We start from the raw sequence: 16,011 nt of genomic DNA, 5'->3' as shown, positions 1-16,011 counted from the left end.
CTATATAATAAAATAGGATCATCTGGAAGGAAACATGAAAAGAAAAGTACAAAACATATGGTTTGGAGGAGATGTTTTACAACTTCCTCCACACCCTAAATCTAGAATTGAGGATTTGCCTGGACGTATTGGTCAAGGGTTGCACATAATGTCTGTAATGCAGCCCATCATAATGACATTGAAGATACTCAACAAGGCTGTCATGTCTCTGAAATTTAAAACTCATTTTAATCAAGATGTGGGAATTTTTCTTTCCCTCAAAGGGATTCCAGAAAAACACATGAGAGTATTCAGTACAGAAGATGAACCAGCTTGCTAATTCACCAAATCAACTTTGTGTTCTTCTTATTGAGGAAGAAAGCACAGTTGGTAACGTGGTGGAACTTTGGTGAATCCAACATAATTGGGCTTTACTCTAATTTCATTTGGATCTCCAACTGGTTTGAGAGTGAAGTTCTGTAGAATGGTGGTAAGGAACAAAAATACCTCCATCTTCGCCAGGCCCTCTCCAGCACAAGACCGTTTTCCTAGAAAGAAATGGAATTATGCTTAGTAATCTTCATGGAATATCACAGTCAGCCAGAGTAAAAGAGACTTGCTGATCCAGCACAATAATGGGAAAAGGAGTAAAAGAGAAATAAGTATATGGGCAGAAAAGGTGAGAACTATTATTATTAGTTATAATTCAACCATTAATGGCCATAAGGAGAAGGAAGGAATTCCTTCTTCACAACATTCTTCTCACAGTAACCCCTTGTGTAGTGGATCTTGGAATGGAGTTAGAGGGCAGGTGAGCCAGGCAAGAGGCTCAGCTCATCTATTCAGGGCTCTGAGAAAAAGCCAGGTCATGGGAATACTAGAAAAGACAGTGTATGTCATGTCAGAGTGGGCTATGTGTCTTCAGAAGAACTGCCGGGAGGAGGCTCAGCCAGAGGAGAGTGGGAGAGAGAATAGGATTCTCCTTTAAGGGTGAGAGGTAGAGATGAGAAGGGTTTCTTTTTACCAATAGAAAAAGGCATGAAGTGGTCACTTTTCTTGAATTTCCCGTTCTCATCCAGGAAGTGCTGTGGGTCAAACTGGTCAGCCTTGGGAAACTCTTTCTTGTCATGCAACACTGGGGTGAGCAGTGGGAATATTGTTGTGCCCTAAAGGGAAGAAATTCCAGAGGAGAGTCAGGTATCATTACGAATATCCTTTGTAGTCTAGTCCCAAGAATCTTCAGAGACTCACTATGTTCTCTAGTACAAAATGCATACTTCTTTGCATGTGCATGAGATGTCACCATTAAGAATCTGCTTAGGCCCCAGTCTAGCTTTCCAGAGTGATGTCCCCATTATTGTCCCCATCAAGCCTTCCTTGGGGCTCCAGCTGAACTAGTCCAGCTGCTGTTCCCCATCCACAAGGCCCCCTCTGTGGTCTTCATGCCTTTATAGTGACCATGTCCCACACCTGGAAGCCACTCCTTGCTCACTTCAGCCTTTTAGATTCCCCAGCTTTCTTCAAGGATTGGCTTGGGTAACCCGTCTTACAGGAAACCTTGGCTGAGATGCTAAGCTCTTTGTGCTCTCCCTACCCTCATTTCTTTGGTCTATACATCATGTGTGCACCTGCTGCCTGTGGGACTCTGGGCAGAACATGTGAATGGCCAGTGCCCCAGGCAATGCTTAAAAACTCTAGGGGCAGACCAGGCTACCTCCTGAGGGAATTTCTTCAGCAAGAAGCCACTTTGCCAATCAAATCACAGCATGGGTCTGAAGGAAAGAAATAATACCTTAGGCTGACTTTCCTGGTTCCAAACTCAACTCCCTCCTGCACAAGCTAAAGTCTTCAATGCTCAAAAACCCTTCTATTCTCGCTTGTTTCAATAGCACTTGGCCTAGCAATTTCACATAGTAAGTTCTTACTGAAGCCTTCATGATTTTAACTGAACAATGCCTCAGTGGGGTACATTAAATGTGAAGTTAGGTGTGATGCTCCCTTCACTTTTCCTTGAGGGAGAATAGTTTTGCTCAGACATTGCTAGGAAACTTCAATCTAATTCATTTTAATTCATTCACTGTTTATTTAGCAACCCCAGAAAGCAGTATTTTAGAGTCTAAAGACCTAGGTTCAAGTCTCAGCTCCAACACTGAAATGATCTTAGGGAAGCCATTACACCTGAAAATCAATGTCTCTATCTACACAATGGAACAGAGAATAGTATGTATACATTCTGCTTCACTGCCTAGTAAGAGAAAAGGACAAAAAATTTCTCTTGAGCACCCCTGTTACGTTCCCTGTACATTTTCTTTCCAGAGCATTACTGTGGTGAATGAGAAGCAGGAAGAACAGAGATAAGGGCACACTTTTCTCTTATTCTTCATTTAGCACCACATGCAAGTAGGCTGTATGTAATAAAGCACTGCTCAAGGAGAACTTTAAGTGAGATCATGACAATGGGACTCCAGTTTCTCATGTCCATGATGAGATCATTGGAATAAATACTGTTTAACATCCCATTCTCCCAAGACTACTAACTTTGGGGAGGATATATTCTTGGAAATGGATGTCCTGGTTCACTGCATGGGGTACGTTGAGAGGTATGAGGTCAATGAATCTTGCACTTCATGCACCACAGCATCCATATAGCATATTTGTCTGTCCTTTATGGAAGGAAGTCGATTATGTCCAATCACACGTCAATTTCCTCATGAATTTTTGCTGCAGAGACAAAAGTACAAAATCACCACTCAATGTTCACTCTCCTGGGAATGCTCAACTGAGCCTGTGTGTGAATATCTGCCTGATGTTAGGACCTGAGATGATTCTCACATGGGCTCAGTGTCCTCCTCCTACTCAGTCAAGGATACAAAGGCTTCTGTAACAGCAATAGGATAAACTTCCATGATTTACTGGATAGGACTCAGAAAGAACTGTGTTTACATTTCTCTTTAGACACTACCTGTGTAAATTCAGGCAAGTCATTAAATCTATGTAAGCTTCATTTTGCTTATCACAAAAATGAGGATCATGAATTATCTGTCTTCTAAGGTTCCTTACTCCTCTAACCCTATTATCGTATGATTTATAAAATGGAGACTAAAAACTGCATCTCCATTAGCAGACATCAAATGAAATTACATGTCAAGTTATTTGTAACCCTCACATTCTTTATGTTTATTATGCCAGCTCTTATTGTCAAAGCAAGTAGATGCCTTCATTTGAATTTGATAGTGCTGGTGATGGCATTGTCATCTTGATTTAAACCATTCACCAGCTGTGTATCTCAGCTCCTGTCTCAATACCCTGAGCTGCTGAGGCATAGAATCTCAGCATTACAGGTGACATGTTTTCACCTAGGGCCATCCATAGCTGAACAGGAATCCTGACTCTAATGGACTGAACAAAGGGTCAACCAGCCTTTGCTTGAGAATCTCTAGTAAGCAAGAACTCACTATTTCCTGCGCAGCTGAATGGACTTTTAGAGAATTTTAATAGTTGGCAAGCCTTTCCTTACATGAAGTCTCCATTTGTCAATTTGTAAGGTCTACCTACGATTCCTACTTCTGCCTCCTTAGATCCAGCGGTACTATGCCTGGCAGAAGGCAAGCCATTTGAGGAAAGGGGTGTTTCATTTGAGTCTTTATATGCTAAGCATAGAACTGAGGGTGCACAGTGGGAGCTTTATATGTGTTCTTTAAAGTGAATTGAATTCCCCTAATACACCTCCACATGCTTCAATAATTAACAGGTCTTGTTCAAGGGTCCTGTTTACTTCAATATGCTACTGTCTGACCTGTTGCTGATCTGTGAGGAAGTCATGCAAATCCAATAGGGGGAAAGGAGAGGCCAGCTGCTGAGCAAGCTGCAGGGATGGGAAAGCAAGCCTGGTCTGAAAGCATGGCAATTCGTGTACTTTACCTTGGACCTCAGGATGTTTCAGAATGAGCAGCAGGCCATATCTTATGGTGCTGTTGGTTGTCTCTGTTCCTGCACTAAATAAATCTACTCCTGTCATTTTTAGATTTTCCAAGTCAAATTCAGTCTGAGCATTATCTTTCTCCTAAAGGAGAGATACAAAATAGATTAAGTAATGAGAGACAGCAGGGAAAGCCATTAGTAACCATGTGAAGTTCTTAAAGTTTGTCTTAGGAGCCCTCCCCCACCTTCATTTCCCCACTCTAAGACAGAATAACCTTCCTAATGCTCTTAGGTTTCCCCTGTTCATCCACAGGCTTACCTTTCCCAGGCAACCTTCTTCGCATCCAGAAACATGACATAGTGAATAGAGCACTAGGTTTGAATCAGGAAGATCTGAATTAAACTTTATTCTCAGCTAAGGTATCTGTGTCCATGGGAAAGTCATTTAATTTTTCTGGGCCCCAGTTTCCTCATATGTAACAGGAGACACCTGGATCCTTTCAGCTCTCTATTTATTATCTATGATATATGTGGCATGGTGAGGACCTGATAAAGTAATTCACTTAAAAAGTTCATAACCTGCTAAGAGACCTTGCATGCAGATACTTTTGCCACAAAGCAGGACAGCATTTTAGTTTCAAAAAAAAAAAAAGAAAGTATTTCAGATTTTCAGAACAGGGAACTGAGAGAAAAGTCTTGGGGCTGAAGAATACAGAATTTCAAATTTTGTAAGGAGAAGGAAATTCAACCAGCCAATCTGTACCTGATCAGAATTTTCCTTTTCAAAATCTCCCTTAAGTGGTCAGCCAGCCCCACATTGAAGACTTCCGTACATGGGGAATTTATTACTTAATGAAGAAATTTATTACATCTTGGACATTATCCCCTTGTGTGGAGATTAAATGTGTCTCTGTAACTTCAAATGACTGTTATGAGTTCTGTCTTCTGGGAAATGAGGAACCAAAGGAATTCTAACCCTTTTCTGGGACAGCCCTTAAAATTAAGTGGCTGCTAAGACTCCTTCCAACCCACAGATTCTTTGAAATTCTGTAAAATATGCAAGCTCCTAGCATTTAAAACTAGGACGAATCTTGGAGATCAACTGACCACGCACATTCATTTTAAAGAAAAAGAAATTGAGGCCTACAGAGGTGAAACAATAATATTAAAATCAAAGCAGATCAAGTTATAGTACTAAATAAGTAATAATGCAAATACAAGCTTCATCCTGAACAAAATAAGATGGACTTACAGCCATCATTCTTGTAAAAATGAACAATTTTGAAAGATTTATGAACTCATGTCAGTTCAACTAGCAAACATGAGTACAGAGAACTAATGATGAAGAATGGTACCTGCCTTCTGAGAGAGAATTCATGGACTAGTATGTAGAAAGGGACACATTTTTGGACATGGCCAATATAGAAATGTATTTTTATTGATTATGCTTGTTTGTTAAGAAGGTTATTATTTGCCTTTTTTCATTGGGTGGGAGAAAATAAATATTTGGTAAAAGAAGATGGACTTCAAGAATAAAGGGTGGATTTCAGGCATTTCCTAAAAAACAGAAACTCAACATGAGTCAATTATTTGAGCTGGAAAACTTCAAACCAGACAAGCATAAAGTAAATAAATTAATGAGAAAAGATAAAGCAATGGAATCAATACTCTCATGCTTTTATGTCAGCTTAACACTATTTTTAAAAAATCTCCCATTGGCTCAGGGCCCCTGGAAAAAAAAATTATAATTATAGAGGCAATAGAAACAGAGTGCCAATATATCTAGGGAGGGTGTTAAAAAGTTCTTAAGGATACCTTCATTTCAACCTGAAAGAAAGTCTCTAGTGAACAGTTCAATGATGTACGCCTGGTTCTGTAGTGTTTAACATTTTTGTCAATATATGAAATCAGTCAATCAACAAGGAAGTATAAAATGTATTTTCTGTGCCAAGCAGAATGCCAGGTAATGGCGATATAAAAGCAAAGGATAAAACTAAGACAGCCCCTACCCTCTGGGAGTTTAGATTCTACTGAAGGAATACAATACCTACAAGTGTAATTACACATGGGATCCATGGAAAATAAATACACAGAGATTTGGTGGCGGAATATTAACAACAGGAAGAATAAGAGAAGGCTACTTGAAAGAGGTAGCAGCTGAGTGTGAACGGATATTAGGGCTGCTAAGAGTTGAGGAAAGAGAGTGAGAGCATTCCAGGGAGGGGGGCCAGACTCTATAAAGGTAAAGAGGCAAAAGATGGAATATTATGTACAAAGAAGAACAAGCAGGGCAGCTTGGCTGGAGCACAGAGGGAGGCTGTGAGAGGGGAGAATGTGTAACCAGCCTAGAAAGAGAGGCTGCAGCCAAATTGTGAAGGGCTTTAAATGCCAAATACATGAGTTAGTATTTTCTCTTAGGAGCTGTGAAGCTTTTATCATGGGAATAACCCAGAGATTCTTGCACTTTATGCATGTTTACTTGGCAGATTTGTGAAGAATGGATTGAGGGTCTGGATGCTTGGAGAGCTGGTAGGAGAGAATTGTCACTGTCTGGGTAAGAGATGCTGGTGATCTGAACTAAGGTGGTTATGATATGAATACAGAGAGGAAAGAGTTCATGACACTGCCATGATGGTGTTGGGGGGAGAGAACACATTTACTCTCTCCTCCCCACCTCCAGCCCTGAATTCTCATGACTTACTTGGACAATCAAGAAAGATCTTCTTCCACATTGTTTAATGCTCCCAAACCCAGTTTTCCTTCTAGGGGCTGTTTAATTCATTGATTGCAGGGATGGGGAGCCTGCAGATTTCAGGCCACATATAGCCTTCTAGATCCTTAAGTGTGGCCTTTTGACTGAATCCAAATTTTAGATTTGTTCTGTAAAATTGGAAGGCCACATGTGGCCTGAAGGCCGCAGGCTCCCCACCCCTGATTTAGACTCTAAAAGAAGGCAGGAAAAAAGTATTTATGAAGCATCTAAATGTGCTAAGCACCTTACAAATAGTATCTCATTTGATCTTTACAATGACCATAGGGGTCGATATTATTATATCCATCTTGCAACTGAAGAAATGAAGGAAGACAGAGGTTAAGTGACTTGCTCAGAGTTACACTATACACTATACTATATTATGTGATGTGATGTGATGTGATGTTACGTTATACTACATTACATTAATACTATGCTGTATTATATGATACTATCCTATCCTATCCTATCCTATCCTATACTATACTATACTATCGTATACCATGTCTGACTCCAGATTTGAACACAAGTCTTTTGGACTTCAGGCTTGGCACTCTATCCATACCACCACCTAGCTTCCTGTATCAGTCTGAGTGGAACCATGTAGGACTGGAGGACAGTTAAGGATTAACTAGAATGTTGGGCTGATGTCCTGATGACAACTCTGAGCTGGGGAGATTATGAGATACCGTAAGTGCTTTATTTGTTTTCTGAATAGGTTTGTGGGTTTCTGGGAGGCTTTTGTATCATCTTCATTTTTCTGTGAGGCAAAATTGATACTGTTCCCTTCCTGAAACTAATTAATTTTGAGTGATTTTATGACAGAAAATTATAGCTAGATTTTGAGATTATAGCTAGTATTAATATAATGTTTTAAAGTTCACCACATCCTTTAGAAACATTATCTAACTGACCATTCTGGGAGACAAATGCTATTATCCCCATTTTACAAATGAGGAATATGACTGACCCAGGATTACACAGCTAAGAAGTGTCTGAATTTGGCTTTGAACTCAAGTCTTTTTGACTCCAAGCCCTGCTCTGCATCCCATTTCTCCTGTTTAGAGCTTACTTTGTATACATTTGTCTACATATAAACTCCCCCAGAAGATTGTGAACTCTCCTTGAGGGCAGGGGCTGTCTTTTGCCTCTTTTGTGTCTTTGGCACTTAGCAGAGTGCCTGGCATATAGTAGTTGCTTGGTAAATATTTATTAGTTGATTCCTATTATCACTCTCCAATACAATATCCCCTTCCAAACAGGAAAGTCCAGATCACCAGCTCATCACCCAGAAAAGCAGAACTCTTCCAATCTCATTTTTCCATCCAGACTTCAGATAAGGGATACGAGCAGACCAAAGACCAGTTACTAGAAAGCCAGTGGCATCCTTGGGGGATGTGGGTACTTTGAGGTTCTCTCTCATGTCCCTTTCTGTGCTTGTGGCCTGTAAGAATCCTTGGAATATCAGCCTTACTCAACAAGTAAGGTGCTTCCCCCATGCATCTTACCTGCTGCATTTTGGTGAGGTAGCAGTCAATGAAGTCCTGAGGGTTGTTGGGGTCCAGACCTTCTGATGCTCTTTTCTTTCCAAAATGAAATCTTTAAGTTCCTCATTAATGTTAAAAATTCTTTTGTGTTCTCCAGGGAGGTATGTTCTGAATGCTGGTAAAAAGTTGTAGAGCTGCATATACACACCCCAAATCAAAACAAACACATGTGAATTTACCGTCATGAAGAAACTATTTAAAATCTCTCATTATAAATTAGAGATTCCATTGCTTTTTTAAATCTAATTAAATTTTTCATTGACAAAATATATTTTCTGTCTCATCTTCACTGCACATTGGTACAAACAAAAAAGAAAAACAAAACCATCCAAGAAAATACACATAATGAGGCAAAACAAATCCCCACCTTGTCAAGAGGTTCATAAATCCTCTCAAATCTAACCTTAAGTTGTCAAATATAGCAAAACTAATCTATCTGGTGCTGTGCTACCCACTGAGGTGACCAAATGGCATAATATTTTGTCGTTGTTCAAAAGAAGCTCATATTTGAGTTAAGGGGAAATCTACTTGCCTTAGAATGGCCAACATAAAAAAAAAAAGATAAACAGGCAGCAAGGTATGCAATTAATTCAGTTCAATTCACATTAAGTTAATAAAATGCATCAAGCATTTTTTCCGTACTATCTATGATATGAACCAAGTCCTAGGCTATGGTGATATAGACAACAATGAAGCAGTCTTCATCCTCAAAAAATTTACGTTCTACCATAGAAGGGTTTAGCTAGAGTACCTATTCCAGACTGTAAGTACATATTCCAGAATGTAATGGAACAGAACATAGGCAAAGGAAAAGAAAGCTTGTTTTTCAGCTGGATGAGGATCTTCAGTTCTGGCTTCAGTGGATGAAGGTTTTCATCCTACATGTCCATCCATTGTAGAGGCAGAGCCAGATCACCACCAGAATCAGTGTAGGTTACTGATCTAAGTGGCTTGCCCTTCCTATTCTCTCCTGGATATCCTGGGCAGGTTCTTTTTTGATAACTATTTTACTTGGTCACATCTTTGAAGAGATACCCCAGGCGCCAGTCAAACACTTCTCCATATAACTTCAATTTTAATGATCTACAACTAGTGCAGGTGCCAACTAGGAACAGGATATCTACCTAATAGATTATGTGAGAGCCAAAGATATTGCGTGATGTTATTGTCCTTGAGTGACATGTGTGTGTGAATGTGTGTGTGTGTGTTCTCATGAGTGTTGGGACCTTTCTAAGAGATGAGAGGATGTGGCATATTGATCTTGTTGCTGAAACTCAGCAAACAACCACAGAATAAGAAGAGAGTTATGGCCTTACCTGTATCCATGGTTTGTTAACGAGGCGGAAGTTTTCATTTAACAAGTTCATCAGATGGAGAAATTTCTCATCATTGTACTTGAATCGGTCACGGAAGAGGATAGAGCAGATCACATTGCATGGTGCACAGCTAAGGATGAAGGTGGGATCAGTGGGCTGACCTAATGTGGAGACAAGTTACCAAAGGGGGGAAAAAGCAACTTTAATAGAAATGTTTCCAATCAGATGGGATATGGGCATCATACTTAGATAGGGTGCTTAGTTCTTTAAAGGCTAATGAATGTTATTCTCCTGGACAATGTCTTTACTTATAGGGAGGCTAGATAAACTTATAATGCCTGAGCACAAGAAAAAAGAAGGGAGTTTTCTGACCCAGCAGAGTTATTATCTGGTAAGTAGATGAAGGCAGAGACTTTTAAAATGATTCCCAAAGTAAATAGCATTTAGGACTGGGAGTAGGTGAGCAGTTGGACCCTACATGCCCAGGAAGAAAGAACTGAAAACCAACCCTTTGTTTTCCTGAGCTCCTCCACCAGGCATTGGGCTTCTTCTTGAACTCGCTCTTCAACGCTTCTCTTCCCCATCCCAAAGTTCCTTAGGGTCGTCAGGGTAAATCTGCGGTGTTGTTTCCACCTCTCTCCACGACTCAAAATAACTCCTAGAGAGAAGAGAAGAGGACATTTGTTATTCTTACATTGGAAGGGGGAGGGCACAGTGTGTATGGTGGCTAAGGAGTTTCTGGCTTAGTTCATTGATCAAGTTTAATTTTATTCAATTCACACTAAAATACAATGACAGAATGGTAGGTACCAGGTACCTACTGCATGAAGGTCTTCTGCTAGGTACTGAGAGTAAAACAATTAAAATGAAACCAGTAACTATGTTCCAGAGGAGGACGTTCTGCTGGAGATACTTTGCCATACATTTTGCTTTTCTGTGACTCTTTTCAGAAAACTAAACTTACCATGTCCTTTGGCTACCTCTTCCAATATTGGTAAGAGTCCTCTATCCATAAAAATATCTCCATGATCAATTAGAGCTTCCTTCATAATGTTATATCCATGTAGCACCACAACACGCTGGGTTCCAATATAAAGAGTATAGATGGGGCCATATTTTTCAGCCAGCTGTGAAAATGGCAAGAAAAGGATGAACTTTAGAAAGTGAGAATTTCTCCTCACAACTGCTTCATAACATGCCATATGCATGAGTACATGTACGTAGGCAGAAGCTATTACAATTTCTAACTGGTGATCTACCACTTGCTTTATGATTTATAAGCAGAAGATTCCCACATTCATGACTGATCACTTTTCAACTCCACATAGCCAACTGCTTAGAAATGGATTTCTCAACCTGGATGTCCTATTGGCATTGCAAATTTAATATGTCCACAACACAACTCATTTTTTTCCCCTAAAATTACCCATTCACTTCATGGACCCAAGAGGCAGACTTCTTTAGAGGAACCTACATCAACCCTGATTTAAGGCCATGGATTTATATTGACTTTTCATTCTTACTTATGTCCAATTAGCTATGGTCAATCTGGTAGAATTCATCTTCATGTCTCCCACACCTATTCCATCTTGCCTCCTCACTTGTCCATTAAACAGTTAAGACCCTCATCCCCTTCCCCTTCTTTACACTACTGTAGTAAACTTGTGATACAGCAAACTAGTCACTCTAATAAATCACCCTGAGGGAAAGAGAAAGGAATGGGAAGAAAGAAAAATCAAACTACCACCAAATTCCCTTGGAAAATAACTGAAATGACCCAGGACCATTACTCAAGAGCCTTTGTAATTGACCTTTTCATGTCAATGACTCCTGCCCTTACCCTAGGCTCTGCTTTCAGTCCAGGCCAAACACTCATCCTTTCAATGAGGAGCAGTCACTGTAGAGAAGGGCCCCACCTTCCTCACCATCACCACTACCAGTTACTAAACAACTGACTAATTTGTTAATTTTCCCTAAGAAGCACAACGCCTTTGCAACTGACATGCATCTAAAATATCTTACTCTATATTGTCTCCACAATAGTGAGCACATAGTAGGTACTTCATAAATGATATTTTATCCATTCTTTCAATGGCTTCCAAGTTCAATCCTCTGCTTCTAGTATTTCTCCTTTGCAATGAATAATCTGCACAACTAACAACTTACTATTCCTGTGGCACAGTTCTGAATGTGCCATTCCTCTACTCAAAAGTCTGCAGGGGCTCCTACTGCCTCCCTGACTTGGCACTTAAATGCCTCCACAGCTGCCTCCAACCCAATTGTCTAAATTGATTTTGTATGGCCCCTCATCCCACACTTCATATTCTTGCCATGTCCCTCTTCTATATTATCTGCCACCTCCTTGCCTTTGCCCAGACTGTCTACCATGCCTGGAATTTATTCCCATTCTCTCTTCCAATAAGAATCTGTTACTTCCCTCAAGGTCCTGCTCAGGAGTTCTCTCCTACTTGAAACTTTTTGACTGCCCCACTTACAAATGCTTTATCTGTCCTCTAGTTACCTTCTACTTGGTTATCTATGAATTTTTTGTATCCCTCTAGTAAAACATAAGCTCCTGGAGGACAGGAACTATTTTCTTTTCTTTTTTTTCTTTTTTTTTCTTTTTAAGCAATTAGGGTTAAGGGACTTGCCCTGGGTCACACAGCTAGTAAGTGTGAAGTGTTTGGTCTGATGCTGGATCTGAACTCAGGTCCTGCCCCGAACTATTTTCTTTTCAAGGAGAGATAGTTGCATTAACCACATGTTTCTCTCCTGTGTCTGGCACAGTGCCTGGCACATGGAAGTTAATGAAGAAGTTCTCATTAATTGAATGATTAGTTTATGTCTTTGTATTCACAGAGCCTAGTATGATGCATTGCAAGGGGCCAATATTTGATACTGTATTTGAATTTCTTCTGCTGCTACCAAAGTTTTGGCAAAACAACCAATGCTTGCCTAACATCATTGCTAATGGAGATATCACTCATAGAGCCCTTGACTCACACCATCCATGACATAGGATTCTAAATCACCATGAGTCTTGATTCAGTTATCTATTTGAAGCCTTTGTGTCTCCTCCTACAGCCCAAGCAGCCAGATCCAAAACCCAAATCCAGTCCCTTTACCTTAGAGAACGATTCAGGCATGTTCTTCAAATCCAATTGCAGGATGTTGCCAATAATGGGAAGAGGAATGGGACCTGGGGGAAGCTTCCTCCTTTTGAATCCTTGTCTCCATAGACAAAAAGATCAGCAAAAGAACACAAGTCAGTAGGGCAGTAGAGGTGAGTCCCCAAGGATCCATTCCTGACAGATGGTCCTACAACTCTCAGAGGTATCAGCTCAGATGGCAGACTTTTATCATCATTGGTAGAAACAAGGGGTGGGAATGCCCAGCCAATAAACATTTAGTCCTTGTAGGCAAACAGGATTTTTTTCCATTAACTCTGATTAGTTTAGCAATCAAGAGGTTATTATGTTGTTTTTTGTTTGTTTTAGACTCTGTCCCTGACCCTAAACTGGCACTAAATTACATAAGGAGAATGGGAATAGGGAAGGCTTTTGTCCAGCTCATTTTGTTGGGGTCATGGGCTGTCAACAATCAAATTTCTGTTGGCCCATGAGTGTGTGTTTAGCAAGGAGGGCAAATCTCCAAATTCAACCTGAGAGGAGGTTGTGGTGGAGATCAGATTGTCAGTAGGCTTGACCTCATGTTAAAGGGCTCAGATGTTATTTCTTATCTCTTCAACTATGTCAGGCTTAATTGCCTTCTTAACCATACTTGTTCATTCTTTACTTTGAAGAACATTCTTCTTGAGAGAGAAGATGGCAGCAAAATAGGTATCAACAGGCTTTGCCAAGGTGGAGCCAAGATGGTGGAGCCAAGATGGTAGAGTATAGGAGGGACTCACTTGAGCTCCCTCCCAAACACCACCAAATACCTTTTTTAAAATGACTCTAAACAAATTCTAGAGCAACAGAACCCACCAAAAGACAGAGAAAACAAACTTCCAGCCCAAGACAACTTGGAAGTTTGGCAGGAAAGGTCTATTGCACCAGGTGAGAGAGGAGTGCAGCACAGTATAGGCCACACCAGCCCAGATCCGGCCCAGCAAACCAGGAATTTGCCTTCAGAGGCCTTGTAAGTGACTGAATCAGTGGCAGCAGTGGCAGTGGCTCTTCCAGAGCAGCCAGAAAGAGGTGGGGGTGTCAAATAACAAATCAGAAGGAAATTACAGGGATGTTTTTTGCTAGCCCGGGGGCAGAATTCTGCTGTTTTTTTCCCTTACTTGGATCCAGGGCTCGATCCTGGGTGGCAGTCCCAGGTGGGGAAGAGCACTACCATTGCAGAGCTTGTGGCCACAGTGGAGGGGAGCTCTCCTCACAGTTTCAGGGCAGAAAAGAGGGCTAGTGGATGTTCACAGACCAGAGCACAGACCAGGAAAGTGGTACACTTCTTTCCTTAGATCATACCACCTTGGAAGAACTGAAAACTTACAGGTTCCTAGAAGTATCTCTGAAAACAGCTGCACAAAACCCCTGAAACTTAGGACAGTTCACCCTCCACCCTGGAAACAGAGCCCTACCTGAACAAAGAGTTAAAAGTCAACTAATGGGCTGGGAAAATGAGCAAACAATGGGAAAAAAACTCTGACTATAGAAAGTTACTATGTGACAAGGAAGATCAAAACACATGCTCAGCAGAAGACAACAAAGTGGAAGATCTTACATTCAAGCCTCCAAGAAAAAAATATGAATTGGTCTGAGGCCATGGAAGAGCTCAGAAAGGATTTTGAAAATCTAGCAAGAGAGGTAAAGGAAAAATTGAGAAAAAAAGGAGAGTGATGTAAGAAAATTGTGAAAAACAATTCAACAGTGTGGTGAAAGAGATAAAAAGAATATTGAAGGCCAAATGGTAAAAGAGATCCAAATACCCGATGAGAAGAATGGTTTAAAAAGGAGAATCGGACAAATGGAAAAGGAGTTCCAAAAGCTCGCTGAAGAAATTAATTCTTTAAAAATTAGAATGGAACAAATGGAAGGTAATGTCTTTATGAGAAATCAAGAAACAATACAACAAAATCAAAAGAATGAAAAAAAGAAGACAATGTGAAATATCTCACTGGAAAAACAACTGATCAAGAAAATAGATCCAGGAGAGATAATTTAAAATTTATTGGATTACCTGAAAGTCATGATCAAAAAAAGAGCCTAGACATCACCTTTCAAAAAATTATCAAGGAAAACTGCCCTGATATTCTAGAACCAGAGGGTAAAATAGAAATTGAAAGAATCCACTGATCTCCTCCTGAAAGGGATCCCAAAATGAAAATACACAGGAATATTATAGCCAATTCCAGAGCTCCCAGGTGAAGGAGAAAATATTGCAAGCAGCCAGAAAGAAACAATTCAAGTGTCATAGAGCCACAATCAAGATAATACAAGATTTAGCTGCTCCTACATTAAAGGATCAGAGGGCTTGGAATGTGATATTCCAAAGGGAAAAGAGCTAGGGTTAATTAATGCACTGGGGCTGGAGTTGTGAACTGATTCAACCATTCTGTAGACCAATTTGGAACTATGCCCAAAGAACTGTAAAACCACGTATGCCCTTTGACCTACCAATGTCACCACTAGGTCTATATCCCAAAAGAGATAAAAAGGAAAAGGACTTAAAGGTACAAAAATATTTATAGTAGCTCATTTCTGGGAGCAAAGAATTAGAAATTGAAGGGATGCTCATCATTTAGGAAATGGCTGAATAAGTTGTTGTAAATGATTATGGTGGAATACTCCTGTACTATAAGAAATGTTGAGCAGGATGCTCTCAGAAAAACGTGGAAAGACTTGCATGAACTGATGCAAAATGAAATGTACTGTGTACAAAGTAACAGCCATATTGTAAGAGGATCAGCTATGAATGGCTTGGCTATTCTCAACAGTACAGCAATCCAAGACAATTCTTGAAGAACTTTCAATGAGAAATGTTGTCTGTCCCCAAAGAACTGACAGTGTCTGAATACAGACTAAAGCATACTTTTATTTTTTGCCAAAAGGCTATGAAACTGTGCATGCCTTTAGACCCAGCAATACCACTACTAGATATGTATCCCACATAGATAAAGAACAAAAAGTAAAAGGACCTATGTGCACAAAAAATATTTGTAGTGGCTCTTTCTGTGGTGGCACAGAATTGGAAATTGAGGGGATGCTCATCAATTGGAAAATGCCTGGACAAGTTGTGGTATATGATTGTGATGAAATATTCTTGTGCGATTTTGTACCCAGAAAAGTAGGGTGTTCTTGGAAAAACCTGGAAAGACTTATGTGAACTGATTCAAAGTGAAATGAGCAGAACCAAGGAAACATTGTACACACTAACAATATTATTGCACAATGATCGGCTACAAGTGACTTAGCTATTCTCAGCAAGGCAATAATCCAAAACAATTCCAAAAGTACTTATGATGAAAAATACTATCCACCTCCAGAGAAAG

At 40.1% G+C, this 16,011-nt stretch overlaps 1 pseudogene across 1 annotated transcript; it reads right to left on the bottom strand.

Moving 5' to 3' along the window:
- Nucleotides 1-209: 209 nt before the first annotated feature.
- LOC110204230 (cytochrome P450 2C23-like) lies at nt 210-12,833 on the bottom strand (annotated as a pseudogene). Its single transcript, XR_013484864.1, has 9 exons — nt 12,641-12,833; nt 10,480-10,642; nt 10,024-10,173; nt 9,516-9,676; nt 8,161-8,333; nt 3,901-4,042; nt 2,518-2,700; nt 1,004-1,145; nt 210-527 (listed from the first exon to the last, which is right to left on the bottom strand). The product of XR_013484864.1 is annotated as a cytochrome P450 2C23-like (transcript).
- Between the last annotated feature and the right edge of the window lie 3,178 nt (nt 12,834-16,011).

The sequence above is a fragment of the Phascolarctos cinereus genome, unplaced genomic scaffold, assembly GCF_003287225.1.
Source record: "Phascolarctos cinereus isolate Bilbo 61053 unplaced genomic scaffold, phaCin_HiC Scaffold_147;HRSCAF=716, whole genome shotgun sequence".
NCBI lineage: Eukaryota > Metazoa > Chordata > Mammalia > Diprotodontia > Phascolarctidae > Phascolarctos > Phascolarctos cinereus.
The sequence above is the reverse complement of the archived record's forward strand: the minus strand, read 5'-3'. Positions and strand labels throughout refer to the sequence as shown.